Source organism: Haliotis rubra, unplaced genomic scaffold (genome assembly GCF_003918875.1).
Source record: "Haliotis rubra isolate DU_JTF1 unplaced genomic scaffold, ASM391887v1 Scf460, whole genome shotgun sequence".
Taxonomy (NCBI): Eukaryota; Metazoa; Mollusca; class Gastropoda; order Lepetellida; family Haliotidae; genus Haliotis; species Haliotis rubra.
This window is the reverse complement of record NW_025767147.1, coordinates 303,378-316,766: the sequence shown is the minus strand read 5'-3', so window position 1 is coordinate 316,766 and position 13,389 is coordinate 303,378. Positions and strand designations below refer to the sequence as shown.

Here is a 13,389-nt window from a genome sequence, read left to right as displayed (position 1 = left end):
CTCATACGATTATGTTAATAAAATAAAAAATCCTTAACTTGTTAACATTTTTCTGAGAGTCGACTAATAGCAAGATGACCACAATAGATAACACATTCTTGCCATAGGGTACGCTGGTTTTCGTCATATACGTTATGCACATTCACGGTCGTAGAACACAGATAGCGCAAATGCATCCCAATCTAGATGGTATTTCCATAGAACATTGTGTCCCTCATAGGAAAAGACCAGTTGTAAACTTTCATGTAAATAAAATCTTCACATTTGTGTAAAAGCATTGACATCATCGTCAAATACGTTTTCGTCAGTTACGTTACACTTACCAAACCACAATCAGTAAAACATCGGTGATTAACATTCGCTCATATAATCCGAATGCAACGAGTTGTCACGTGTTTCTTGGTCGCTCTACTTCCGATTTCCGCTGATGGCAGCATCAAACTCGCTTTGATGTTGGCAACATTACATTCACAATTGGTAAGTAGCAAGTGTCATCTGACTCTAAATGATATCTAACCATAAATTTCAAATTTAGATGTTAAATTACATGACGTGATATTATTTTAAAGGATCATGAAAAGTTAAGTAATTTAGGGTTATCCATTTTGACCATATGAGCAACTTTATCAGCATAACGTATTTGATGATAACATAATGTATTTGATGATAACATAACGTATTTGAGGAACCTATGATTCAGGGTAAAAATGTTTGATAAACAGTGATCATATTTATTTTAATTCGTCTCATGTTGATTTGTATCAGAGAACATGTAAAGACTAACATATGTTCTAAATATGCAATATCAAGCTAAGCGTTCATGGTCACATAACGTATGATTTTCGTCACGTATTTGATGAAATTCACAAGTACCTCATAGAAATATTCTGGACTGGGGGGTTCTTGTAAACGACAAGCGTTAGAAGCAGTGAAATAAGGCAAAGCGACGATTCAGGATGCTCGAGGCTTTTATAACTGGGCAATACGAATAAAACATCTATACAGTATAGATTCTATTCCACGGTTGAGATTGAGGAAACTGCACAGCTCCTAAAATGTCGAAAGCCTAAGTAGTTCCAAGAACACGCAAACAACATGCAGTTCTGATCAAAGACGGTGTGCTCTTCTCAAACATTGTTTCTTGCTACTGTGCCGGATGTCTCCGAGTTGTGGGGCGGTGGGGTAGCCTAGTGGTTAAAGCGTTGGCTCGTCACGCCGAAGACCCGGGTTCGAATCCCCACATGGGTACAATGTGTCAAGCCCATTTCTGGTGTCCCCTGCCGTTCTGTTGCTGGAATATTGCTAAAAGCGGCGTAAAACCAAACTCAGTCAGTCAGTCTCTCGAGTTGTTTAAAAGTTGGCGTTGTCACCATGGTGCCCAGACCGTATCCCAGAGACATGGGGAAACTTTTCAACCAGCTTCTGAACCCGATGTCTCGTCACCTTCACTGCCTTCCATCCCAGTTGTTGGAAAATATCTTGCTGCTACTTGCGATGGAAAATGGTATGTTGGGAAGGTTCTTGAGGTTGACACTGATAACCGTGATGCCAAAGTAACCTTCCTGGAGAAATCCCAAGGCAAGGGCAACATTGACACATACAAGTGGCCAACTCATTCTGATGAAATCTGGATCATTTGATGATGTACTTTGCTTCATTGAGGACCCTATTGCCATTGGGAAATCAGCTGATGTAACATGTATTGAAAAGGCATTTTCTCATTCGTTTCCGAACAACAAAAACTCAGTTATAGTTAAAATTTCATCAAATACGTTACGTTTTGACAGTTGCAGAATTTCATTGCAATTTGAGTATATTATTTCTCATATACCCAGAACTTGTACTGGTTTTCATGGGTGATACTTTTGACGTATGATTCATACTGTTCTCATTATGATTAAACGGCTCATCACAGTTCAGTCAGTTGTGTTGTTATTATTTTAAGATTTGTAAAAGGTGTCTTTTAAAATAAAAGTTTGTATTTGTGCATGAGCCTCTGTGATCAGTCTTTAATAGACTGTATACTTTTCCAAATTAAGGACGAACCTCTTCTTCATACAAAAGACTTATTTTAATACAGAAGTTGGACGAGTGTATCATATCTGAGACTAAACAGGTATATGGCGCGTAACGTATCTGACTACAAAGATGTTTACCCATATTATTTATGCACTCAGTGATTAAATTTGAGGTACGATTTGGGTCCCCCAATGATGGATTCAAAAACGTTAGATGATGTATTTTTTAAAATCAATAGTTTCTTGCAATATCCGAATACTTTTTTTTAACATTTGAATTTTCAAATTTTGCATTTAGCTGAGAATGAGTGAAATAAAGGTTCACTCGTGCGTGCGTGTTCATAGACACGAATGCGTGAGTTAAGATGCGCGTATGTGTATGATAAGACGCTCGCGTTTGTCTGTTTGTGTTTAGAGTTCCATGTGTGTTCGTGCGTGAGAAACATGAAAACTAATTAGAGCCATGAACTAATCTGGGGCGATTATTATAACCCATGATACAAAATCGCTTTGAGGAGTTCGAGTTAATTATGCGGAACTGCCCTGAAAGCAAACTAGGGGATTGACATGAACTCAATCGGGAGGGCTGAGACCTTCAGCAGGCAAGGGTTAACACTGCTGATCACGGATGTTTAACACTCGGCAACAACATTTGGACGATGTTATACTTCCATTTTAATTCTCTCCATCCTACTATCAAGTAAAAGAGGTGCGGCGAGGTAGCCTAGTGGTTAAAGCGTTTGCTCGACACGCTGAAGAACCGTGTTCGATTCCCCACATGGGTCCAATGTGTGAAGCCCATTTCTGGTGTATACCGTCGTGATATTGCTGGAATATTGCTAAAAGCGGCGTAAAACTTCACTCACACACATATGGAATTAAAAGAAGTGCTATTAATCAACATCATATTTGTCTGATTTATATCCAGTTAAAAAAGTAGTACTATTTGAAAAGAATTTCAAAGGAGCGATCGATTATACCAAACGCATTCCAAAGAATTCCTACACATCAGCACTATTATTCAGAATCTACATGGTTTGGTTTCTCACAGGAACAAATATAAGAACAGGAACATGTTTACACCTGCATACAGTTTGTTGAAGTGTTGGTGACATCCAGGTAATATACATCATCATCGATTATGTCATTGATAACAGTCGGCGTCTTTGATCTTGCCGCCAACCATGGTATAATTATGTGCAATTTGTCCTCTAAAAAGGTTAATTTGCGATCAGAGGAAGAGAAAGCCATGCCTGTCGGTATTGATTAAATTCCCTTTAACGATATAAAAAGTTTGTTTTTTTTATTTTGAAAGTTTAGAGAAGAAGTAATTTCTTTCGACACATATTATTGAATTTCTCTTACAGTATGACGAGGTTTTTATTTAAATTGGAAAATCATCGCAAATTATCAGATTTACCTTTAAATGGATTGCTATGGAGGGTGTCAAGAGTCACGAGCGATTCAAATTGCTATGGTCAAGCGTCGTTTGTGTCAATCATATGTGGCTTATCCAGGTAGTTAAGAAATGAAGTCGAATCATTTAAGAAAAATGGCACCAGTTGATTCAGAGTGAGTGAGTGAGTGAGTATGTTTTACGCCGCTTTCAGCAATATTCCAGCAATATCACTGCGGGGGACAACGGAAATTTGCTTCACACATTGTACCCACATGGGGAGTCGAACCGGTCTTCGGCGAGACGAGCAGCCGCTTAACGTCTTGGCTTCCCCACCATCCCTGCAGTTAAATGGCGACGATCTGGTAGCGCTGTGGCCATGTCCCAGGACCGGGTTTGATTCCGCAACCGCTGTGAGTAAATGGTAAATGCGGCATAATTACAATTTCACTTTAACAATGTATTCACACAGACGAATGCAGATTAATGTTAGCACATCAAATATGTTGGAGAAGTTTCATTTGTCAAAATACGCACATTTGATGCTGGCATCGCAATGCCGAGTAGGCCTACTCAAACGCAGTCCTAAAACGAAAATTAATTAGAAATGGAATTGAGACAGCGGGTGTCCCTTTTTGAAAAGGCTAACTGGCTTGAATAGAAGACGTCTTGTCGCCCACACCGACCTTTATTGATATGTTCTGCTCAGAGTCTAGAGCGAGCAGTGAATATTAATTACACAGAGTGACGTTTGTATCAGTCACGTGCGGTTTGTCGACAAAATATGCGTAACGAAGTGAAGGCTTCGTTCTTTTTGGCGAAAATGAGTGAGTATGGTTTTACACCGCTTTTAGCAATATTCCAGCAATATCTCTGCGGGAGACACCAGAAATGGGATTCACACATTGTAACCATGTCGGGAATCGAACCCGGGTCTTCGGCGTGACGAGCGGACGCTTTAACCACTAGGCTACCCCACCGCCCCTTCTTGGGAAAGAATTTACACATCTTACAAATATTTCAGATATGTCTCAGCTCAGTAAAGCACAACACCCACGTGGCCGATGAATAAATGTGAACACACGACGAGAATGGAGAGAGCGAGCAGGTGAATAAACAAAATGAATAAAATGAAGTGAGTGTTGTTTTGAGCTGCTTTTAGCGCTACAACAGGATACGCCACGCAACATTTCAACATCAGGATGCGAACACGAGCTTATGGCGAGACGAACGAACGACTTAACCACAAGGCTACCCCAAAATGAACAGAGAACAGTGTTTCAATTATGTAACAATGTGATAGAAAAACTTGATGTCTTACACATATCGGCACTTTACCACTTTAGCGAGGCGGTATGGTAGCCTAGTGGTTAAAGCGTTTGCTCGTCACACCAAATACCAGGGTTCGATTTCCCACATGGGTACATTGTGTGAAGCCCATTTCTGTTGTCCCCCGCCGTGATATTGCTGGAATATTGCTAAAAGCGGTGCAAACCCCAACCACTTAAGCGAAAGCCACGAGCACTGGCGTGGTACAGGGAAACCTGGAAACATAATCAGGATGTGTCTGGATTCGAACCAAGATAGTTTATGGAACGGCTAAGGGACACAAACATTTATACTGAATCATGGTGCCCAAGACCAGAGCCCCAGAGGAACATAAAATACAATTTTGTCAACAAACAAATTGGAATGGGAAAGTGAACAAACAATCTCAATAGGAAGAAAACGAATAAATAAAGTACAAAAGTTTAGTGAGTGTTTAAGACCCCTCTCGATTTGAGAAGTACGCCCCCATCAACGGGGCCCCAAGACAATTTACTTCTGTCTCCAGCTAGCAGACAGCCCGCTCGCCGTGACCCGGTATGAAATAGACACTTCCAATGTCATCCGTCAGTCAGTCGACAGCTTGTTGTCACATGCCCCTACACTATTGTCAGTGAAGTATATTCCCATATCAACCACACCTATATTGCCCACACTATAAAGAGCATTCTCGAGCACATGTCCACAACAGGCCAATAAAGCATTTTATTGATGAATAAACCCAGTAAAATGATATGTATTTCTTCCTCAGGTCCGTCACTGATATCGATCTTTGCCAGGTGGCTAATGATAATATATCGGACATATATAATAGAATTATTCTGTAGGCTCCGGTTCGTCATATATGTGTCGCAGATCTCCTTTCATATAACTCCGTATTAACGATCGTGTTTGGCAGATTCTACAATTAATACGTTGGCACGTCTATTGATCTCGTGGAGATGACATTTCATTTGAAGATTTATTGACTGGAAATGCGTACAAATTATACACATTGTTCGTTTTATGTAATCGCGATGTATTTCAATATGAAAGCCTACATTCGTGGAACTAATTGTTGACATATAAAAGTTACAATCATTGGGTCTATGGCGTGACCAAACATCTTGTTGCTGTTATTAATATAGCCATGACGTCATGACAATGTGTTTATGTGACGTTCATGTACGTTGAAAAAGAAAATAGGGGTAACATCCTGGACAAATCTATTTTTGCTAGTCTTTATTCGCCACAACACTCATGTAATTTAGGGCAGGTCATGTGAGTGAATATGGTTTTACGCCGCTTTAAGCAACATTCCAGCAATATCACGGCGGAGGACACCAGAAATGGGCTTCACACATTGTACCCATGTGGAGAATCGGACCTGGGTCTTCGGCGTGACGGGCGAACGCTTTAACCACTAGGCTACCTCACCGCCCCGCAGGTCATGTAGCCGGTATTTGGCTCGTCACGCCGGAGACACGAACTCGAATCATAGCATGGGTACAATGTGATGTGACAGAAATAATGCTAAAATCATCTTAATACTTAACCTACACATTCCTTCACTTGAGTATTTCAGACCAAGCTATCTCTGATATCGCTCATCACACACTCCGGCACAGCGATGACTTAACATAATGCTGGCTTGCCGCATGGAACTCTGGGTAGGAGAGTGATCGCTCCAATGATACATTGAAGGCCACTGTGACGTCATCGATTACATTACGTCAGAATCCAATGACATCACTACTGAAGTTGGAGTCTTGTTACTTCTTGGAAACCAAAACTTTGTGGAAGAATGGAAGCATATATTTCCGACTCGACATTCAACGGAATGTTAAACATACTTATCGAAAGCGTAAGCCTGTGAGTAAGCCTGGGAGTTTTAACCTTGTATCGACTCGTGTTGAATATAGTATGCATCAAAAGATGCTACCAAATTTTTGGACCAATAAATATTTTAATAATTGTATGCAAACAATTTATTTTCAAAAACAGAACATATAAAAAAACAATAAATTTTCTGATTATTCAGGAAGAACTCACATGCTTTTATTACTTCACGAAATACACAGCAAAAATGTACGGACATCTAAACCAATTAACTAAATTCTGGTCATCTTGTCACCTTTTGTTTATATAGACAATTTATAAACATGTGCAACTATGTACAAATGCAAAAAAAATAAAGAAATTATAAAATGAAAAATATATATACAGGTGAGATTCTCAGTATATGATGTATCTAAGTCGATTTGAACCAACATAAACATTGTAGAAAAGTTAAGTATATAACACCATATGGTCAGACTAACTGGAACATATATATTGAGTGAGTATGGTTTTACGCCGCTTTTAGCAGTCTTCCAACAATATCACAGCGGGGGACACCAGAAATGGGCTTCACACATTGTATTCACGTGGGGAATCGAACCCGTGTCTGCGGCGTGACAAGCGAGCGCTTTAAACACTAGGCTACCCCACCGCCCCACATATATATTGACACACATACAGAATACATGTATAATGTGCACGGTTATCACGATATATGCCACAAACAGACAGTGGACAGTCAATGGACAGAAGGGGTGATGGGGTAGCCTAGTGGTTAAAGCGTTCGCTCGTCACGCCGAAGACCCTGGTTCGATTCCCAAAATGGGTACTATGTGTGAAGCCCATTTCTGGTGTCCTCCGCCGTGATATTGCTGGAATATTGCTATAGAGCGGCGTAAAACCATACTCACTCTCACTCACTCAATGGACAGAAATCGATTCTGACTGCTTGTTATATTCATGGATTGGGCTTGAAGATCACATTTAACACTTATATCCTATATCTTATGTCGTTTCGGGTTAGTTTGGGTCTACGCCTGAAGGATGCAGTAGAAGGTCATGGGTGTTTGCCTGCTTGGCGAAATTGTAAAATAGTCATATATCTAAATTAGCTGACAAATAGATTCTGCATCTCTCTATACCCCCATTCATAGTTAAAGCGCGAGGACGTTTCTCCTACCTACCTATCTACCTACCCATCTACCTTTCCATCTACCTACCCATCTACCTATCCATGTACCTGTCCATGTGGCTTTCATCTCTGTCATCTATGTATCCAACCTAGGCCAAACTTGGGTTTACACTTTCTCAGTAAATTCAGATTGTAGTACTTTTGGAGTCCCATTCCGGATTCGAACCTACACTCTCAAGGTGAGGCAATAAATATTCTCAAAGTGTATTTCACAAAAATTACTTATGTTACATATTCCCACTTTCTTAATGACATTGCGTATTCTTATGCATGCATCATATGTATCTGGTTATTTTTGTATGTATGTAATTTGTATCGTAATTTATCTTTGATAAAATATTTACAAGATGTAGATAGGTATGTATGTGAGAGAGTGTGGCGTCATGTATTCCTTTATCTCCTAGTTATTTTGACAAAAAGTTGTATGTATTGCGTGTATGTATATGTATGTATGTATGTATGTATGTATGTATGTATGTATTTGTATGTATGTATGTATGTATGTATGTATGTATGTATGTATGTATGTATGTATGTATGTATGTATGTATGTATGTATGTATGTATGTATGTGTCTATTGGTAGAGTTGCTGTTTAAATGGTACGTATCTCCATCCCTGTAAGACCGAGGGCCACGTTACTTTCAGAAGGACCAGAAGTACAAATCAAATGTCACGAGAATGTATCCGCGTCACGCCCAACCACATCCTGTGTTCGTCTCCGTTATCTCTTCCTCAGTATCAGCCTCCGTTGACAAGAGGCTGACTGGGAATGATGCTTAATTCCTGCGAGCTACAGTAAACCTAGAACCCGGATAAAAACAGTCTACCAAAACAGCGTAAGGTGCAGTCGCATACGTCATATAGGCCCGGTTACATCGCACACACTGGATATACAGTCGGATACTGCGGAAGGAGCGAGAATTTCTGCCTTGTTCACGTGTTTTGTTTGTTTGTTTGTTTGTTTTGAAACGATTGAAATTTTTTAAAATCCAACCAACCAGTGATTGATATTATGACCAGTGTCCGGTGACACATCCTATCAACCAATCAGCCTGACTACAATTGCCACGGTTGCCTCTTATGACAAGCATAGGTAGCGAGGAGCCAAGTATATGGTTTGGCCGATGTATCACAACAGTTATATAACATGGCTCCATGCTGTCGTAATTGTGAGAGATGTGTGTTTAGCTTTACGCCGCTTTTAGAAATACTCCAGCAATATCACGGCGGGTGACATCAGAAATGGGCAAAGCAAAATAGTTCTTAGCTCTAACATTTATCGTTTTCATGAAACCTATGATTCTTGTTTGAAGGTCACATAATCAAAGATCAGGGATTCGAACTCAGTGGATCATGGAACGAAGGGAGCTAACTGTCCAGTTTTAGCGACTGATATCTGTGGAAGCCGAATGATTTTAAAGCTATTTGTACGTTTTTCACCAGTATTCCTGAAATGGCGTTTTAACACGGCTGGGATACCCTTGGAATACCCAAACACTCATAAATACAGTGATTATTAAGGCCCCTTAATCTTGAACCCAACCCTTTAGAATACAGAAGGAAATGTCTGCATGTCGGTTCAAGAATATTCTCTAAGGGGACAGACATATCAATCTATCAGTTTGCTTAATTTGTATTAGACATGTCGTTAACATAATCTTTAATCGATCTTACAACTGATCTTTGAAATCGATACAGGTTCGTTAACACCTTCGGAATCTCTCATTTTGATGTACTTGATGTCAACGTAATTCGACACGTTTTCGTTGTGTATTTCTTTACGCACCTTTCTCATTTAATAATGATATTGTTTTAAACTATTCGTTGTACCCAAACCACAAAAGATTATGCTGTATACACTTTGAAAATACATACGACACACACAAAGTGAAAGACAATTCTAAAATAGACAATTCACTCGAGAGCTACGCTACCAACTTTTGTTTATGACGTAATCAGTGACGTCAACTCATTGGAATTGTCGTAAACAGCAACGTCATAAAACTGCATGTGAGAGACAGAAGCATCTCACTAAATTGTTCTTGAATCAGACAGCAACGTCATCAGTTTGTTCCTGACTTGATGACAAAGGATTTAGTTAAATCGCTGTTGCAGCTTCAGCTTATTGTGAGATCGACTACGGCCTACAAGTCCTTTGCCCCGCGCGGTTCCCAGGTAACGAACTCAACATCAGCGGGGGCGACATAATCGTCAGACACAGATATGTACACTAATATTTGGATAGGTCTACCCGTTCCTGAAGCAACAACGTTACGCAAATAGATCTGATAACGAGATCCGTGAATAATAGTTGCATGATTTGGCCTCTGCTACCATTAAACATTTCAGATAACATTGAAGCTGTGACTATTTGACGCCATGATGAGGGGAAGCACCCGTCGGTTTATACGTTGCTATTATCGATGACTAAGTTGTGTTTTATTGCACGGGTATTTGTGACGGTGTTTCAGTTACTGAAAAGAAAGAAACATACAGTGTCGCAAGTGGAAGACATTTTCCATTTTTGGAGAACTACAGCTACAGTGTATGACAATCAAAAGGTCATACTCTTAGCGAATTCGAACCCAGGATCCTCGAAACCAAGGTACACAACTCTACACACCAAGTTTCGGGTTCGGATTTGCCTTGGGCAGTTCTCCCAATACGGTTTGGATATAACATAATCATACAGAGACTTTCGGGATACTCTGATATATTATAAGGTTAGGTTTCTCGGCAACCAACGGATGAAAACGGCATCCGTTGGGATCATCTACGGATAAAGATGCAAATATGAAAGGTAAGGTAGGTAGACTACTTTCAGTGTTTACAAACATGTCAATCGGAGTCAGAATATCTAGACATCTTGAATCAAGAGAAACCACTGCAATAAGTGTTACCATTATCAAAACAGCAGTCTAAAAAATATCTTGGACGTAGCTTCAACTTTTTACAAGTATGGGCTGGTTTGGACATAATATGCTATGCGAAACGATTTTGAGAGGACACAAGCTTCCATATCTGTGCTTTGGGCTCTACAGCCTTGAAATTTTTCTCCAACTTAAAATAGTTGTTTGAGGGCGAAATATATCCGAAATTTACCTTGTTTCATTTGACGATGTGTAAGCATATGACTGAGTGTACTTCGTAACGTTATAAACAGAACAGGCAGACCCGAAACAAACATGGCGTTTTATCGACTAGATTTAGAGTAGCTTCCCTTTGACGAAGGTCATGATCAGTTACTCTAGCAGGAGGACCGATGGATTTGCGCTAAAAGCAGGCAAAACAAAAGCAATAATATGTTGGACATAGTCATTTTGCCTGTATGAAGTATCCTCAACACTTGTGACAAGTGTGAACTGCTTATATCTAGGGAATGACCTTAACAAATGTGTATGACAAAAAACATTTCCATAGTCATAAGAAATCTTTGCTAAAAGCAGAGTCGATTATATTTCATGTTCATCGTGCTGCATGTGTTTACAAACCACTCTCAAATAGTGTTGAAAAGCAAAGTCGAATAGTGTAACTGTTCGAGTAGATGGGGTAACGCCTTTTTTAATATATTTCCACATATATCACGGTCCTTGACTGGCACAAGTTGTCAGTGCTTATCACCTGACACCCTCGAGGAGGGCATGATGATAGCAAAGCAAGGATTGTCAGTGCGATTCTCAGATTCGAACCACGACCAAACATTATTGTTATTATACAACTAAGGTAAGGTAAGCTTCGTGATAGATAGTTGTCGACAGACTAATTTTCGGTCTGGGTATTGGGATCGCGCAAAAGTTCAGAGGATCCTGGTAGATCTGAGGGACGCAACCCTTCACTGAGAAAAGCAGTACTTCAGACCACTGACTCAACCGTGCCACCGTGATTTAGACGAGCCTACACACAAGGTTGTAGATTGAGAAACCTGCCTCGAGTTCATTCTTGGGGTAGGCTTATCGAGGAGTAAGTTATAGTATAGCACGTTGAGTTTAACGTCAGCTGAATATTATTGTGCTTACATATAGTACGAGCACATACCAATGAGTGCGTGAGTGAATTTAGTTTTACGCCGCTTTTACGAATATTCCAGCAACATGACGACGGGGGACAACAGAAATGGGCTTCACACGTTGTACCCATGTGGGGAATCGAACTCGGGTTTTCGGCGTGACGAGCGAACGCTTTAACCACTAGGCTACCTCGCCGCACCTCTTACATAGTACCGCCCCCTCATATCGAGGACCAAAATGATATAAAAGTACATCGTGGGCAACGAACACGGTGTATCGGTATCTCGAATTCGAATTGAGAATATTTCGAGCCAGGTAATAGTGTCGAAATTTCAACCAAGAGATGTAAAGACAATGAGAACCTGAATGCCGAGGGGCGCCATCTGTTGTAATATAATCTACTCACAGCGGTTGGGTGCGGGTGTTGGGAGCAAGTTCACTGTGCTCGTCTAACACTAACAAATATGTTGATGTTTGCGATGTACATAAGTCTTTGTCCGTTCAAGCCATTGTATTTCGTGTTAATATTATTAACTAAACACATGGGACATTGAGAATACTTACAATTTCCTTCCCGTTGTTTTTCTCCTATAATCCCATGTGTTGTTGAAGCTACCAGGAAATGCTTGACAAACCACAACCTACGTCATGTCCCGAGTTAATTAGCATACGTTAACACGTGACACAGCTCGTGCATGTACGTGACATTCCTTGTCGCATGTTACCCGTCACAGACAACATATTTTCAATGTATTTACTCACGTTTATTGCTAACAAAGCTAAACTGCACATCCGGACTTTCGGTGACACTTGTAATGCTTCGCTGAGTTCATTCCGTAACCGGAAAGTTGTCACTTGACAGGATGGACCCCAATACCGTGATAGATTTGTTTACTGAGTTTGTTTGTTGTTTAACGCCATACTCCCTCTTCATGATACAGTGTGTAAATAGGGGGCGGTGGGGTAGCCTAGTGGTTAAACCGTCCGCTCGTCACGCCAATGTCCCGGGTTCGATTCCCCACATGGGTACAATGTGTGAAGCCCATTTCTGGTGTCCCCTGCTGTGATATTGCTGGAATATTGCTAAAAGCAGCGTAAAACCAAACTCACTCACTCACTCAGTGTGTAAATAGGGAGCCTAGTGGTTAAAGCGTTTGCATGTCACGCCGAGGACCCGGGTTCGATTCCCCACATGGGTTCCGTGGGTGAAACCATTTCTGGTGTCCCCGCCGTGCTATTGCTGGAATATAGCTAAAAGCGGCGTAAAGCTAAACTCATCCACTCCCAGCGTGTTCATAACAGCGTCCAGAAAAAGAAGGGTTGATATCATGAGCACTTCCCCACACGATGACCCGTAATCGACCGCGACACAAATATTGATCATCTATTCTGCTTAAAGTGAGTGATTGGGTGAGTTTATTTTAAAGTCCCATTGGCATTGTTTCAGTCACATAGATTTGAGACTGTTATGTTTACCCAAAACCGAGTAATGATAGGTAGACGGTAACCAGTTCTATCCCGGAAGCTCAATCATGATTGATAAGAGTTTGCTTCGTTTACCAAGAGTGAGTGAGTGCTTTTACGCCGCTTTTAGCAATATTCCAGCAATATCACAGCAGGGGGGACAACA

The 13,389-nt window shown here is 40.6% G+C and overlaps 1 protein-coding gene across 1 annotated transcript in view; it reads right to left on the bottom strand.

Annotated features, from left to right (window-relative positions):
- LOC124290289 (high affinity cGMP-specific 3',5'-cyclic phosphodiesterase 9A-like) overlaps positions 1–12,481 on the bottom strand; it is a 109,494-nt gene extending 97,013 nt beyond the window's left edge. Inside the window, exon 1 of the mRNA XM_046727003.1 lies at positions 12,324–12,481. The gene's annotated coding sequence lies outside the window, so the exon portion shown is untranslated. The remainder of the gene's footprint in view (positions 1–12,323) is intronic.
- Positions 12,482–13,389: the final 908 nt, after the last annotated feature.